Raw genomic sequence first — 17,430 nt, forward strand, 5'->3', positions numbered from 1 at the left:
ATGCAAAGTTGTCGGAGGGAAGCTTCAGAATTGCAAAGATATTTTTTTTACAAATTGTGTGAGCAGACTGCAGCTCCTCCTTGAAGTGGTTGTAAACCCTTACAATCTACTTTTTGCTACAGTTAAAGCGGAGGTTCACACAAAAAGTGAACCTCCGCTTTTTGGATCCCTCCCCCCTCCGGTGACACATTTGGCACCTTTCAGGGGGGTGCAGATACCTACTTGCACCACTTCCAGGTCTGATCCCCATGGGGAATCCAGCCTGAGACGTCACAGCCCCACCCCCCACCCCCCCGCTGTCTTCTGGGAAACACTGTTCCCAGGAGAGAGCGGGGACCAGTGACGGCGTGCGGCGATCCTCGCGCATGCGCAGTAGGGAATCGGGCAGTGAAGCCGTCAGGCTTCACTGCCTGATTCCCTCACCGAGGATGGCGGCAGAAGCAGCCGAGGACCAAGCGATTGTTCTGCCTCGGCTGCTGACATCGCGGGTGCGCTGGACAGGTAAGTGTCTATTTTTATTATTTTTTTAAACGACAGAACCTCCACTTTAAGCCTATAATAAGGCTTACCTGTAGCTACCCCGGATATATCATAAACCTGCACGTTTTAGGAGATATCCCCTGTATCTGCATGGTCCAACATCATCGGCACATGCGCACTGAACCAATGGCACGTATGTTACCGGCGGCTCCGGCCAATCACAGCGACGGAGCCACGATACCCAGGAGTGATGTTGCCGGTGATCTGATGATCTGGTTTCGGCTATCGAGATAGTTTCCTGTAAGGACTGCGCAGGCGCAATCCTTGCCGACAGAAATCACCGAACCTCCAGGGCGACGTGGAATTTGAGGTAAGTGGCCAGTCGGCCTCACGTCCTGGATGCCGGCCGAGGTTCGGAGATTTCCGTCGTCAAGGATTGCGCCTGCGCAGTCCTTACAGGAACCATCTCGACAAGTCACCGGCCGCTGCTGTGTACGGGCACCGCAGCGGGGGCTTCAATCCTAGGCGAGTATTACATAATTAGCTATGCATACTAGCTCATTATGCCTTTGTCTTGCAGGTCTTTTTTTTTCTGCCTGGGTTTACCACCACTTTAAAGAACCCGGCAGCTCTCATGGCCCTCTTATGACTCGCCACTCCTTCCTGGAAACTCTCACAAGAGTGAGAGAGAGAGAGAGTTTTGCATGATGTCATAAGCCTAGGCTAATGACCAGACACGTAAGAGAAAGTGGGCTGTATAAGGCATTTACTGGCAGGGGGGGGGGGGGGGGGAACCAACAAGGGCAAGTACAAGTACCGATACTTTTTTTCATGTACTCGCCGATACCGATTACCAATACTTTTTTTTAAATGTGTCCATGTGTCCCCAACTGCAGCCGTGTGTCCCCAAAGAGAAAGCCAAGCCCTCAGCCCCCCCCGTCGCCTAGTTGATCAGCGGGGTGAACATTACAGCTGTCATTTAAATAGCTGTGTGTTCCCCGCCACGCCTAGTCATATATAGCCCCTCCTCCTTGTCCGGGCACTTTGATAGACAGATCACCCATCCAATCCTGGGATGGGTGACCTGTCTATCAAAGTGCCCGGACAAGGGGGAGGGGCGCGGCGGGGAACACACAGCTATTCAAATGAAAGCTGTAATGTTCTTCGCGCTGATCGACTAGGCGGCGGGGGGGGGGGGGCTTGGCTTTCTCTTTGGGGACTAGACAGCGGCAGCAGCTCTCTCCGCCCGCTCTCCACCTACTCTCCGAAAAATAAAAAGTATCGGTGAAGCATCGGGAGCATTTGCGCGAGTACAAGTACTCGCGCAAATGCTCAGTATCGGTACCGATACTAGTATCGGGACAACCCTAGTAATGTCCACATCTCCCCCCACTGTAATGTCCACATTTCCCTCCCACTGTAATGTCCACATGTCCATCTCCCCCCCCACTGTAATGTCCACATGTCCATCCCCCCCCCCCACTGTAATGTCCACATGTCCATTTCCCTCCCACTGTATTGTCCACATGTCCATCACACTGTAATGTCCACATGTCCATCTCCCCCCCCCACTGTAATGTCCACATGTCCATCCCCCCCCCCCACTGTAATGTCCACATGTCCATTTCCCTCCCACTGTAATGTCCACATGTCCATTTTCCCCCCCACTGTAATGTCCACATGTCCATCTCTCCCCCCCCCTGTAATGTCCACATGTCCATCTCCCCTCCACTGTAATGTCCACATGTCCATTTCCCCCCCCCCCCCACTGTAATGTCCACATGTCCATCCCCCCCCCCCACTGTAATGTCCATCTCCCCCACTGTAATGTCCACATCTCTCCCGTCAGCGCGCCGCTCTGGCGAGCTCACCTAGGCCGCCGCCAAGTGTAGCAAGATGGCCGCCGCTCCAGAGCTAGGCCAAAGCCCCTTCCTTTCCTATAGGCTCAATCCGCGGATCGTGTGGTGTGCCGATCCGCGGACATTGACCTGTTCGGATCAATGACGATCCATTGCACCCCTAACTCTGAGCAATTACTGCTCCCCCTACCATCACAGAAGTGAGCTCCCAACCCCCCCCCCCCCCCCCATGTGTGAGCCACTATCTTCTCCATCGCAGTAGCACTGAGCTTAGTGATGCTGCAATGGAGAAGATAGCGGATCACACATTTGCGGGGGTTTGAAAGCTCCCTCCTGCAATGATGAGCACTAATGGCTGGGAGTGTCATAGTAACATCCTAGCAGGCAGGATGTGAGGATGCCACCTCTGGGAGTTTTGTGGCCAGGCTTCGGGAGGTACATAAATGGCCTGGGCATTATATAGCTTTGGCCAAAGCTGCAGTTAGTTTTTATCTAGCGGTATTCCTTACCTGTATAGGCAGTTTTTTGGTAAAGGTGAACTAACTCTTAAAAATAATACCCTTCTGATTGGAAGAATTTTCAATTGACTGATGCATTTTCTGAAATATGAGCCCAGTACTAAAATGCCGCCCTCAGTGCAATAAAAACAGCAGACATGTCTGGTGCCAGCAGTAGAGAGATTCTAGTTGTTGAGCATAGGGTCAGGGTCAGGGATACCTTTTATTTTGGTGATTTTTATGTATAAAGCTTGGGATTCCCTTTCGGCTGAAGACGCCGTCCTATAGAAACTGCCTTCTATATTTCTGCATTAACCGTGACGCTTTCCCTAGCGACCAATGTAAATTATGTGTACCTTGTCAACAACGTGACTGCCAACTGCACAAAAGCACTATTCCAATACAAAACATTTAAAGTATAACCAAAAGGCAACCTGCGTTGTGGGTGCGAATCACATGCGATGTCTGAGATTGCACTGGTTCTGAAACCTAGGCTGAAGCTGTTTGTACACTGGTACTTTGTTTTCATTAAAGTGGATGCAAACCCCAATTTTTTTTATGTCACAATGTAGAGAATAAGATTTCCTATCATCTGTGCCCAGTCTTGCCACACAGAGTTAATCCAGCTCTGAGCAATCCTCTTTTATTGTTAAGTGAAAATTAACAGACTTGTAGTCTAAATAAAAAGTCCTTTCCGTCCCCTTGCTTCGAGTGACAGGTTATTTACATATCTCGTGCACTAGCTTGGACACATGCACATTCCTGGATGTTTATCATAATATGAGGTGATCCACAGTTCAGTGACGAGGAAATGTAGGGTGCAGTGAACAGCCATCAGAATATACATAGACAAGTGATTAGGGGAGATGTATTTAGTCAGAGCTTGAGTGATCTTCTTTTTATTATTGTTATTGCAGTGTGTGTGTCTGAGGTTACCTGATCACATATGCAACATTCCTATATGACCAGGATGTGTTATGTGGGGGAGGGGTGGATTTCTCACTTTTTATACTTACACCCAGTAAGGCTGAATGAACTTAGGGCTGGTTCACATTAGTGCGCTGTGCGAGATCGCAAGTGAGTCGCACAGCACTGCTGTTCAGTTCACATGCGATGTCTGTGCGATGCGATTTCAGCCATACAAACCGCATGGCTGAAATCGCATCTTATTTGGACCAAACACGCACAGGGCCCTTTTTTTGGTCCACACCAGAATCACATAGGTGTTCACACTAGAGTTGAGCGGACACCTGGATGTTCGGGTTCGGGTCCGAACCCGAACTTTAAAAAAAAAAAGTTCGGGTTCGGGAACCCGGACCCGAACCCCATTGTAGTCAATGGGACACGGACTTTTAGAAAAAAAAGGCGCGGAGGTCCCCGCAAATTCAATAACCAGACCCTTTAGGTCTGGTATAGATATTAAGGGGAACCCCGCTGTCAATTTAAAAAAAAAAAAAAAATGACGTGCGGTTCCCCCTAAATATCCATAACCAGACCCATTATCCGAGCACGTTGACCTGGCCGGCCGCAGAAAAGAGGGGGGGACAGAGTGCGGCCCCCCCCCTCTCCTGAACCGCACCAGGCCACATGCCCTCAACATTGGGAGGGTGCTTTGGGGTGCCCCCCAAAGCACCTTGTTCCCATGTTGATGGGGACAAGGGTCTCATTCCCCACAACCCTTGCCCGGTGGTTGTGGGGGTATGCGGGCGGGAGGCTTATCAGAATCTGGAAGACCCCTTTTTTGTGAAATTGTAATGGGGTACACCGTACCCCTACCATTTCAGGAAGGAAGTGTAAATTTACAGTTCGGGTTCGCTCAACTCTAGTTCACACTTATGCGATCCGATTCATGTCCCAACTGTCAGTTTGCAGTGTGATGTGCAAGCTGAAATGGGGGTGTCATTACCATTGTATGACATTCCCCAGCAGTTCGCATATGGCAGTGTGAACTGCCGTGCGAGTCGGGTGCGATGTGGGAACCCGCAGTGGATTCGGAAGGTTCCTGAATCGCACCTGTGTGAACCGAGCCTTGGTGGGAGCAGTCAGGTGACATTTGTAGGCTGTATGCTTGGAGGCTTGGTTCACACTGGTGCGATTCGGGAAACCTCCGAATCTACTGAGGCTTTGCTCGAATAACGCTCGAAAAACGCCCCAGTGTGAAAGGGGCCTTAGAATACGTTTTTTTTTGCAGAGCAGTGTGGGTATTGCTGCGATTCTCGCAGCCACGCGCAGAAGTTTGAACCTAGCCTAAAGGAGATTGTGTTCCGCCTCATCAAGAAGTCAAACACGTCAGAATGCAACATAAGGCTTCAATTTACACAATCATAAAGATATTACTGATGTTGTTACACGTGTTTTCTAGGAGAAAAGTTCCTGCGTAATGATCAGTATAATACCTGCGTATAGATTTTTTTTTAAATGCATAAAGACATGTATGTAAATACAAGGATTGTTTAGACTTAGGAGCCGGTTCACACAGGCGCGACTCGTCAGGTGACTTAGCCGCCTGACACGTCGCGCTCCGTTCTGTACAATGGACCGTTCTAATAGGAGCGACTCAAGTGGCTCCGACTTAGAAGAAGGTTACAGTACTACTTTGGGACGACTTCAGGGCGACTTGCATTAACTTCAATACAGAAGTCATTTTGCAAGTCGCTCAGCAGGTCGTGCTGCCCCAGTGTGAACCGGCTCTAAAGACGTTGTAAACCCTGTGTTTTTTCACCCTAATGCATCCGCTCTAGGCAATGACCGCCCCCGTGTTTTACACACCTGACCCCCCCCATTCGATCCCTCGGCAGAGACGCGCCATACCTCTCTGCCCAGGGTTCTTGGCTCTTGATTGGATAGATTGATAGCAGGCAAGCCATTGGCTCCCGCTGCTGTCAATCAATGCCAATGACATGTGGCCAAGTCCTATATTCTTCATCCATGGACGCAAATGCTGGACTCAGGAGCATGCCTGCAAGGTAACCCCCCCCCCCCCACCCCCCGGGAGAGCGCTTCTCCTAGGGGGTTATACGATGCGGGGGGGGGGGGAGTAGCTGGCGAGGATAATCGGGGACACTCTGTGCAAAGCGTCCTGCACAGTGAAGGCAAGTATAACGTGTTTTTTGTTTTGTTTTTTTAACCACTTGAGACCCGCGCTATAGACAAAAGACGTCCACAGCGCGGCTCTCAAGTGGACGTCATTTAAAGTGCACTACCCGCGCACGCCACTGGTGGGTGCGCAGCGGGTAAACACTGTCCCGGCGCATCGCTGAAGAGCCGATGCATGTACCTGGCGGCCGCGATGTCCCCCGGGTACACAGCAGGGACGTGGAGCTCTGTGTGTAAACACAGAGCTCCACGTGCTGTCAGAGGAGAGGAGACTGATCTGTGTCCCTTTACATAGGGACACAGCATCGGTCACCTCCCCCAGTCACCCCCTCCCCCCACACAGTTAGAACACAGCCAGGATACACATTTAACCCCTTCCTCACCCCCTAGTGTTAACCCCTTCCCTGCCAGTCACATTTATACAGTAATTAGTGCATTTTTATAGCACTGATCGCTGTATAAATGTGAATGGCCCCAAATTTGTGTCAAAAGTGTCCGATATGTCCGACGCAATATCGCAGTCCCAATAAAAATCGCAGATCGCCGCCATTACTAGTAAAAAAAAAAAAAAAAAAAAAAATCATAATTATGTTCCCCATTTTGTAGGCGCTATAACTTTTGCGCAAACCAGTCGCTTATTACGTTTTTTTTTTTACAAAAATACGTCGAAAAATACGTATCGGCCTTAACTGAGAAAAAAAATGTTTTTTTTGTTTTAAAAAATTGGGATATTTATTATAGCAACAAGTAAAAAATATATATATTTTTTTTAAATTGTCGCTCCTTTTTTGTTTATAGCGCAAAAAATAAAAACCGCAGAGGTGATCAAATACCACCACCGATAAAGCTCTATTTGTGGGGAAAAAAAGGACGTCAATTTTGTTTAGGAGCCACGTCGCACGACCGCGCAATTGTCAGTTAAAGCGACGCAGTGCCGGAAGCTGAAATTTCGCCTGGGCACGAAGGGGGTTTATGTGCCCAGTAAGCAAGTGGTTAAATAACAAACACAGAGCTTTACAACCACTTTAAATTACACGCATTTATGCACATAAAGGGCATTTTTAGATGCAGATTTTTGGATTCTGTGTTACGGATCTGAATGCAGAGCATCTTTACACACCTGTGTGAATGGCTCTATTGAATACAATGCAGCTGTGGTCAGATCCAGAATAATAATAATAATAATAATCAGGGCTTTTTTTCAGGGGGAACTTGGGGGAACTCAGTTCCACCACCTTTGGCTCAGACCCTTTGGTGCCTGCTCACCACAATCACTTGTAAACACAGAAGTCTGGTTTCTGTGTTTACAAGTGACAGCTCTGCACTCTGTGTGTAACCCCCCTGAACTCTGCACTCTGTATGTAATGCAATCCTGGTATTTAATGCCCCTTTAAGACCCTTCTACTGTTTGTGAAATATGAACGGGGTCGTGGTTGAGTTCCTGCACCTATTTTCTGAGAAAAAAAGCTCTGATAATAATAAATAAAAACACTTGTATGTGCGTCTTTTTTTCCCCAGCTGTGTGAATGAAGTCTCAAATATATTGAAGGGAATTTCTGCAGACTGGAGCAGCTGTGCATGGCAACCAATCAGCTTCTTGCTTTCATTTTAAAAGCTTCACTAAAGAAGCTGAAGCTAGAAGCAGATTGGATGTCATGCACAACTGCTCCAGTTTTAATACATTCCTTCCATAATGGTTTGTATTTCGGATGCATCCCACCATCCTTGTGTAAGAGGACAGTGCAGTTATTGATCTGGACCCCCTCCTGTCATCCGATCCATGTGCTGTCAGATCTGCTCCCTTCCCTGCCACGTCAGTGCCACATGAGCCAACCTACACAGATCTCCACAGCAACAACCATTGTCCTAAATATAAACAGAACCCTCCAAATGTCAGCAAGCAGTGAGGATCACATTGTGTGACAGCACATGGTGCATTGTACACACCCCCCATACAGAGACAGATTCCCAGCTGTCAATCAAACCCCAACATTTTCCCACACATCACCCTGACCCCCACCCATCATCACATTACATACCCGATACGCACAGAACAAGATTTATCAATGAGCGTCCCGCCAGATCGATGATCACAGCCGATCAGAACACATGTGCAGCCTGCATTCAGCAGAGACTAACCATTATGAATGAATTTCTGTCCCCAGCACAGGAGCCATTTTGGCGTAGACCACAACACATATTGTCCCTAATCAGTGGTCACAGAAGGCGTGGGAGTCCCAGCTATCTAGCCTAGGTGAGGTTTTTTATCCAGGCGTGCTGAGACTTGTAGTTCCACCCCAGCCAGGGAGCCTGGATCTTGCCCCCGATCTGGTCTCCGGTATCATGGCTGCCACCTTACTTAAGAGACACATGAGATTGCATCAGCCGAATAATGTGTGCACTCACCTCCCTCTCTGACTGTCGGTGAACTTGAAGTTGTGTTGGCACCCTGCAGTCCGGTTTAATTTATTAGCGCAACTTTCTATTTTTGTTCTAATAAACAGATCTGATTGAAGTACCAGAAATGAAAAATAATTGTGCAACTTGTTCCACCAAGTTTGGGGAGGAGAAGAGAAAGTTAGTAACTTGCACCTGAGAGTGTCTCCTTGTAAGATCTGCTACAATCCTTCCTGCTGTCAGTCAGCAATGGTATGAGGCTGAGGAGTGACAGAGAATACATGAGGAGTAAAGTTTATGATCCACCCACACATGGAGGCAGGACACAGCATCACTACACCCAGAGGTCTGCCCAGCATTGTCACCAAGTCTGCTCATGCTTCATAGTAAATCAATTGTTTAAATCTGTTCCGATCACTACTAACTGATTGTGCCTACCATTAAATGCATGTAAAGTGAGATTTATAGGAGAATTCCACCTTTTGCAAAAATATAATAAAAATACCCACATTGCAAAAAATAAATAAAAATTGTGCAGTTATTATTTTATTTTCGGAGCGATGTCCCTCCATCCCTCTTCCCTCCTCATGTGTCCCTCATTTCGTTGTGATCCATATAGTTGTATAGAAAATGCACTTTTTATCATTCAAAAAGTGTTTCCCAGTGCTAAACCTTTTTGATCCAAATTCTAAATTGCTGCACTTTTCAATTTATAAAGGAATAGTAGTGGTAAAAAAAAAAAAAAACACTTGAGGATTTAATTAACCTTTTTTTGTTATTTCCCCTTTAAGTGGGCGTGCCCTATGCCTGCCTACGTTTGCTAGTAGGTGTCCCTCATTCAAATCTCAAGGGCCCGGATTCAAGTAGCAATTGCGCCTGTGTAACCATAGGTTACACCGCGCAATTGCTTACTTGCCCCGGCGTTACGAATGCTCCTGATTCAGGAACATCGTAACGCCGACTGCAGCCTAAAATCTGCGTGGCATAAGGCTCTTATGCCACGCAAATCTTAGGCTGCATTCTAGCGATGACCGCTAGGGGGCGCTCCCATTGTGCACAGTGTATAGTATGAAAATTGCATACTAACACCGATTCACAATGTTGCGCGAGCCCTGCGTACGCAATTTACGTCGTTTCCGTACGGCGTGTTTAGCGTAAGGCTGCCCCATCTAATAGCAGGGGCAGCCAATGCTAAAGTACACCCGTCGTTCCTGCGTCGCGACGTTCGAATTTTACGTAATTTGCGTAAGTGATTCGTGAATGGCGCTGGACGCCATTCACGTTCACTTTGAAGCAAATGACGTCCTTGCGACGTCATTTGCCGCAATGCACGTCGGGAAAGTTTCCCGACGGAGTATGCGCTTTACGCTCGGCGCGGGAGCGTGCCTAATTTAAATGATTCCCGCCCCCTACGGGATGATTTACATTAGGCGCCCTTACGCAGGGCAAGTTTACACAGCGCACACGCAATTTACAGAGCTACTGCTCCGTGAATCGCGGGTAGCGCAGTAAATTTGCGGGGACGCAGGGCAAAAATGCTGCCCTGGCCCTCTGCATATAAGGGGCAAATCTACCTGAATCCGGGCCAAGAAGTTGGGAGTAAGGATGAGCTCTTGCGTGTTCGCATAGAACACGTGCAGAGCCCGCCAGGAAGTGTGCACGGCGCTGCGCTAATAACAGCCAGGGAGACATTTCACGTTCCCTGCAGCCGAGCACCGAGACAATGTCTCCCTGGCTGTGATTAGCACAGCGCCGCGCTCACTTCCTGGCGGGCTCTGCACGTGTTCTATGCGAACACGCCAGAGCTCATCCTTAGTTGGGAGTAGGGATGAGCTTCGAGTTAGTTCGACTCGAACATTGCCTGTTTGGCGAACAGCAAACAATTTGGGGTGTTCGCGGCAAATTCGAAAAGCTGTTAAAGTCTATGGGAGAAATCCAAAGTGCTACTGATATATCACTGATCACTGATATATAGCACTGATGGGCTGCAATGAAGAGCACTGACAGGCGGCACTGATGGGCATTGAGCACTGATGGGCTGCATTGATGAGGAGCCACTGATAGGGTGGCATTATTGTGCAATGATTGGTGGCGCTGATAATGCGGTATATATTGTGTGTTGGCTGTTGTGTACTATAAAGCTTCAGTGCTCTTCATTGCAGCCCATCAGTGCTATATATCAGTGATGCCCATCAGTGCTCAATGCCCATCAGTGCATCATATCAGTGCCCATCAATGCCACCTATCAGTGCCCATTAGTGCTGCCTATAAGTGCTCATCAATGCTGCCTATCAGTTCTGTGGTAATTATTATCCACAATATATTCCAGGATATCTGTGGAGAACTGATTGCTGTTTGTTGATTATGAACTCAACAGGTTAATTTGAAAAAGTGATTCATTCCGAATGTGGGGACACATACTGTTAGGTGTTAATGTCATCAACTCCAGCCACCTGTCTGTCTGTTTCGATGTAAATGAATCTAGGATGGCTTCTAAGGATCTTTCATTATGGCTTGTGCTAATTGACCCTGTATTGTGTGAAGGTCTATTGATGATAAATGTGTATTGTGAGTTAACAGACAGCCTAAAGGTCAGGTGTATGAATTATCAGCTGTAGTTAATTAGCTCATGTAAATTAGGTCAGGAGCCTGGAGACAGAATGTCTACTAAAAGATGTGTATTGGGGGGGGGGGCTCATTAGGAACCATTGTATGATGTTGTGGGTGGAGTTGGGTCATTGCTCATTTGGTTACTGCAGTATTCTTTTTGTGTATATAAGAGCCTGCTTTCTCAATAAAGATTGGTCTTTTCTGTTGAACCTCAAACAGAGCTGTGTCTCGTTATTGGGGGAATTCGTATGGGTCGTGTTCGCCGGATTGTGGAGTGTCGATAGCTGCCTTGTGTGCGGGAATGCAATATCCTAAACGGCTTTAACCCCTGTCCCATTTGGGGTTCCGTTACAGTATGTTTACCCTATTTAGTATGAGAAGGCTTGTAATTGTTATTGTAATGCAGTCTTTGCTTGGTATCTGAAGACAATTGGGGCATCCAAGACATGCTGATTGCATCAAAATGTGTACTCATCTAACAGCATTAGTGGGGAAAGAAGTTCTAAGCCAATGATGGCTGAACATAGCAGGGACCTCCAGGTACCTACACATTTATGTCTTTTTTTTTTTTAACACAGCACCACCAGTGCTTCAAATTATAGGGCAAGCTGATATAGGACTACTGTCTGAATGTTCAGGGTTAAGGACCTAGCCCTACCACTCCCACTTCAGGATGGCCAGAGAGGTAACCCCATGAAAATGATTGGCCAGAGTGGTGTCATATTCAGGCATGGGAAAATAGTACAACATACTTGGATTCAACTTTTTTTTTTCTAATGCCCCGTACACACCATCACTTTATGTGATGAAAAAAAACGACATTTTCTGTGAAGTAAAAAACGACGTTTTTGAAACTTCAATTTTCAAAGACGAAGTTGCCTACACACCATCGTTTTTCTCACAATGTTCTAGCAAAGCGAGGTTACGTTCACCACGTTTTTCCATTGAAGCTCGCTTCATAAGTAGCTTCTAGGCATGCGCGGGTGAAAAAACGTCGTTTTAAACGACGTTTTTGCTACACACGGTCAATTTCTGTGAAGTAAAAGTTGACGTTTTGAAAAACGACACATAAAATTGAAGCATGCTTCAATTTTTTTTGGTCGTTTTTTAGAAGACATAAAACGACGTTTTCCCCCACACACGGTCAATTAAAGTGACGTTTTTAAAAACGTCATTTTTTTTCATCACATAAAGTGATGGTGTGTACGCGGCATTAGGAACCACATTTTAGACCTCAAATGTTTCTCGGAAGCAGATTGTATTTGTTTGTTTTTTGTTGTTGAAGGAATACAACCTTTGTTCGTAACTGGTCTTTTATCCACAGCATGCAGTACAATGTTGTCATTTTACAATTCACATGGAACAATTCACATCCGAAGCCCTTGCTGTTATACTATTCTTGCTACAATTTATCTATGTTATATATAATGTGTATTATGATCTGGCATGGTACCAAAGTACACAAATTATTTCCAGGTATTGTGGAGCATGTTTTTATTTTACTTAGAAGGTAGGTGTGCTGGAGTTTAGATATCAATGTATGATATATGTATATTATATACATACTGATTATCCTGGTCAAATTGTGTGACACAAAGCACAGGTCAACCTAAGCATACCAGCAGTTTACTTGCAAAATGTACTATAAAACTAAAAAATATACTGAATTTTATGGTTGCATGACTATTATTCCCTCTCATGTATTCAAAAGATGTTTCTTAGGAGGTGTGACGGGAGGGCACGTGGAACCCAGAATCCCTTGGAAAGTATGGGATACCCACTGAGAAAATATATCTTGGATTACTTAAAATGGGACCGTGATATTTATCCACAATATCTCCCAGGATATTCTGTATGTAAAGACTATTCTTGGTTTGTTTGATTCTGAACTTGACATGTTAATTGAAAGAGCTGATCACATTGGCCTCTGTACAATGTAGGAGATGGACTGTAACAGGCGCTGTATTGCGTTCCACGCTGAAGCGCATACGGCGACCTCGTGATAATGTCATCGCCCGGCCCCACGTGCGTTCCAGCTTGGAACGCGGAAGTGCGCTGCGGATCAGCACTGTTTCTCCATACACCTGCCTCGCACTTATAAAGAGAACAGCGTGCATATTGCACGTTGTTCTATTATTGTTGGCTGTAGCCGGCTTGGCAACCAATCTATAGCTACCATCAATCCATCCCACTCAAGTAAAAGAGCAGCAACTGAGTAGCAGCGCAACCTGGATCCATGCTACCACTTGGTTATCTACTGCCTCCTTCCACGCTGCCCATCTTACTGCTGTGGCTGGGGACACCCTAAGATATCCTGCACCAGGAGACACTCCATGACGGAATTCCATTGCTGCTGCAATACTGTGCGTACTCTCATCCTCTGCAAACGGATAACGGTACCATTACTACTATGCTGCTTGGCATTACTTGTTGTCCTTTCAAATAACAGTTGTGGGATATCTTAAAGCCACATACATAGTCAGATCATTTACGCTAAAGTTACTTCTCTCAAGTAATTGCTAATTGCATATAGTATTTTCATATGCTTCGTGCTTGATAATTGTTCCTACTTGCATACAGTATTTGATGGAAAAAATTGCACATACCGTACATGAAAAATAATTTAGCTAGAGCTGCGACTTAAAAAATGTTATACAACATCTAAACATATAAAGAAAGGAGAAAAGTCGTGCTATGTATGTAGAAATCTTATGCCCATTGACATATAAGTGAACAATAAACACAATAGTATATGCAATAATCAAATAGCATACAGTGAATATCAATAACATGTGCATAAATGTGAAACGGAAAATTGAATAAAATGCAAAACAAAAAATTAGAGTCCAAAATGAGACCAAAATGAGGAAAGTCTGCCCAGTGTGCAAGTGATCCACAGAACAGTGCAGTAGATGACGACAAAGAACCTCCACCACCATCAAACACTGACCCTTACCAGAGCCTGAGATCTCAAAGAGATCAAACACAGCAGAGATATAAGAAAGCAGCCATCATTCACAGTAAGAATGTAATGGGAACATCCGTCAGGGTAGATAAAGCAACCGGGTCTTCACCAGGATCGTAATCATCGAGGGATATCAGCATTTAAAGATATGCAAAAGAACCAAGGGAGACTTGCATGGTGTAAAATCTCTCAGATGTTTTAATAAATGCGCACTTACATCAATCAAGTGGTATTCAAGCATAAAAACAGATTAGCCGGCCGGCTGTCAGAAGCGTGTACCCGTCTCTTCCGGGTCTTGACACGTGATGCGGTGAAGTCAGAACGCCACCTCCCAACGTTGGGAGGCGGCGTTCTGACGTCACCGCATCACGTCTCAAGACCCGGAAGAGACGGGTACACGCTTTTCAACGCTAGCGGTTGGAGGCATGTTGTAATACCTCCGCCCTTAGTAACTCAACGCATTCCTATATGTGAGAGAGATGATGCAGTGACCCCCCAAACTCCTGTTCTCTGATTGGAGTGACGCCTGGGGCCCCAGTACTGAAATCTCACATAACATAGGGAGGTGCATTGAATTCTTTCCTTAACCGCAGTTTTGGTTCACTCCCGTTCACCACAGTTTATGACATGGGCCAACTCCTAGTGGAGCTCCTGCTATTGTGAGAATATGTCCTGTGTTTATCATCTTCTGTGTGAAGCTCGGTGACAACAAGTCTGAGCTGGAGTCAAATCCCGATTTATCATACCAATGACCAGGCTGCTTAAAAGGAATTAGTTATTTAGCTCATGTTAATTAGGTCTGGTCACAGGTGTATTTTCAGAGTAATATGAGCAGGAGGTATGCACCTCCTCTTTTACTGTATATAAGACTTGCATTCCTTTCAATAAAGTCTGATTCCTGCTTGACCCTCAACACAGAGCCTCGTCTCATACTTGGGGGAGAATTATTCGTATGGGTTTCTTGTTCAGGTGATTGGAGTGTTCGGTAGCTGCCTTTGTGTTCGTAATTGGAATGTCCTAAACCACTTTAACCCCTTTCATACTCGGGGTGTTGTTACAGAAGGTTTACTATTGTCTTTTAACATTCGATCATGACTACAAGGTGGGGTTTTGGGGGCACAGCTAGGTAGGAGAAATGGTGTACAAATTAAAAAACACTCCTAGCATTTTGTGTGTAGCACAACTTTTTACATATATTCTATATTTGTTATTATGTTCAGGACTAAAATGTTTTTTTTATTATTTTTAGTTGGGGTATATTTACATAGTTAGTCAGGTTAAAAAAAAGACATAAGTCCATCTAGGCCAGGGGTCTCCAAACAATCTAAACCAAGGGCCGGTTTACTGTCCTTCAGACTCTTGGAGGGCCGGACTTTGTTAGTAAACATCTGGTATTGGGGGGAGGAATAGTGCCCCATTGCTGGCATCATAGGGAGGAATAGTGCTCCATTAGTTGTGTCAGTGGGAGAAATGGTGCTCCATTGTCGGTGTCAGATGGCAGAATAGTGTCTTGTATCAGTGGGAGGGATACTGCCCCAAGGGCCGGATAAAGGCAAGCAAAGGGCCACATCCGGCCCTCGGGCCGCAGTTTGGAGACCACTGATCTAGGCCAACCAATAAAAAAAATAAAATCATACAATCCCGTATACATACTCCTTCACCCCAGAAAAGCATGATCCAATTAGCTACAATTGCCAATTGCCTCTCGGGATCCCCCGAGAGGCAATTGGATTTTCCCTGGATCAACTTTACCTATAAATGTTAGTACCCAGTTATATTATGTACATTTAGGAAAGAATCCAGGCCTTTTTTTTTTTAAAGCAATATTTCCCAAGCTGGCCAGAACCACCTCTGGAGGGAGTCTTACTGTGAAGAATCCTTTCTGTATTTGGAGATGAAATCTTTTTTCCTCTAGAAGTCCCCCGTGTACCCTGTGATGATCTTAAAGGGTTACTAAAATATATATTTTTTTAAATAACAAACATTTTATACTTACCTCCACTGTGCAGTTCGTTTTGCACAGAGTGCCCCCGATCCATGTCTCCTGGGGTCCCTCAGCGGCTGTCCTCCCCGCAATTACTCACCACAGTCATGCGAGAGCTCGCATGGTGGTCAGTAATTGCGGGCGTGCTCCCGTGATACAGCGAGCGGCCATAGCCGCTCACTGTATCACTCGGCCCCGCCCCTCGGCACGCCGTGTCACTGGATGTGATTGACAGCAGCGCCAGCCAATGGCTGCGCTGCTCTCAATCCATCCGCTCTAGCCAATGAGCGGCGAAGAGGATCGAGGGGTCAGGTAAGTATAAGGGGGGCGGCAGTATCAGATGTTTTTTCACCTTAATGCATAGATTGCATTAAGGTGAAAAAACATTTTCCTTTACAACTCCTTTAAATTGAATAACTCTAAACCAAGTTCACAATATGGACCACCTATGTATTTGTACATATCCCCCCTTAATCTCCTCCTCTCGAGAGAATAAATTCAGTTCCTCTAATCTTTCCTTGTAGCTGAGCTCCTCCATGCCTCTTATTAGTTTGGTTTCCCTTCTCTGCACTTTCTCCAGTTCCATGATATCCTTTTTGTGAGAACTGATGCCCAAAACTGAACTGCATATTCCACATGAGGTCTTACTACAGGCATACCCCACTTTTAACTACACAATGGGGTTTATTTACTAAAGCTAGAAAGCGCAAAATCAAGTTCACTTCTGCATAGAAACCAATGAGCTTCTAACCCTAGCTTGTTCAATTAAAGGGTCACTAAAGGAAAACATTTTTTTGCCTAAAATTAATGGGGTAGATTCACATACGCCGCCGTAATTTGAATTCCGGGCCCGCGTAGCGTTACGCCGATTCTCAAAGGCAGTTACGCTGAAAAAATAGGCTTCCTCCACCGACGTAACTTGATTGCGGCGGCGTAAAATTGTGTGCAATATAACTTTGGCCGCTAGGGGCGCTTCCGTTGTTGTCGGCGTAGAATATGCTAATTTCCTAGATAAGCCAATTCACAAACGTACGTGCGCCCGGCGTTCATTTTTTACGTCGTTTGCGTTAAGGCTTTTTTGGCGTAACGTTGCTCCTGCTATTAGGAGGCGCAGCCAATGTTAAGTATGGACGTCGTTCCCGCTTCGAAATTTTAATTTTTTACGTCGTTTGAGTAAGTCGTTCGCGAATAGGGCTGGACGTAATTTACGTTCACGTCGAAACCAATACGTCGTTGCGCCGTACTTGAAAGCAATGCACACTGGGATATGTACACGGACGGCGCATGCGGCGTCCGTACAAAACGTCAATCACGTCAGGTCATCATAAATTTAAATAAAACACGCCCCCTTCCACATTTGAATTCCGCGCGCTTACGCCGGCCCCTTTTACGCTACGCCGCCGCGACTTACGGAGCAAGTGCTTTGTAAATACAGCACTTGCTTCTGTATGTTACGGCGGCGTAGCGTAAATACAAAACGCTGCGCCGCCGTAACTATGCGCGCCCGTACGTGAATCTACCCCAATGTCTGCAAGGTAGACA

General features: G+C 46.1%; 1 protein-coding gene across 5 annotated transcripts in view; it reads right to left on the reverse strand.

The window, feature by feature from the left end:
- The window catches only part of LOC120916528 (sodium-dependent neutral amino acid transporter B(0)AT2-like), a 161,583-nt gene that overhangs the window by 110,732 nt on the left and 33,421 nt on the right, over positions 1-17,430 (reverse strand). The window contains exon 1 of one of the 5 annotated variants that reach the window (XM_040327547.1): positions 8,339-8,628. The exons of 1 other annotated variant lie outside the window; for it this stretch is intronic. The gene's annotated coding sequence lies outside the window, so the exon portion shown is untranslated. Of the gene's footprint in view, positions 1-7,971; positions 8,292-8,338; positions 8,629-17,430 lie in introns of those variants that run through there. 3 more of the 5 variants (XM_040327548.1, XM_040327551.1, XM_040327549.1) reach the window with 3 other exon arrangements.

The sequence above is a fragment of the Rana temporaria genome, chromosome 10 (genome assembly GCF_905171775.1).
Source record: "Rana temporaria chromosome 10, aRanTem1.1, whole genome shotgun sequence".
In the NCBI taxonomy this organism is placed as follows: Eukaryota; Metazoa; Chordata; class Amphibia; order Anura; family Ranidae; genus Rana; species Rana temporaria.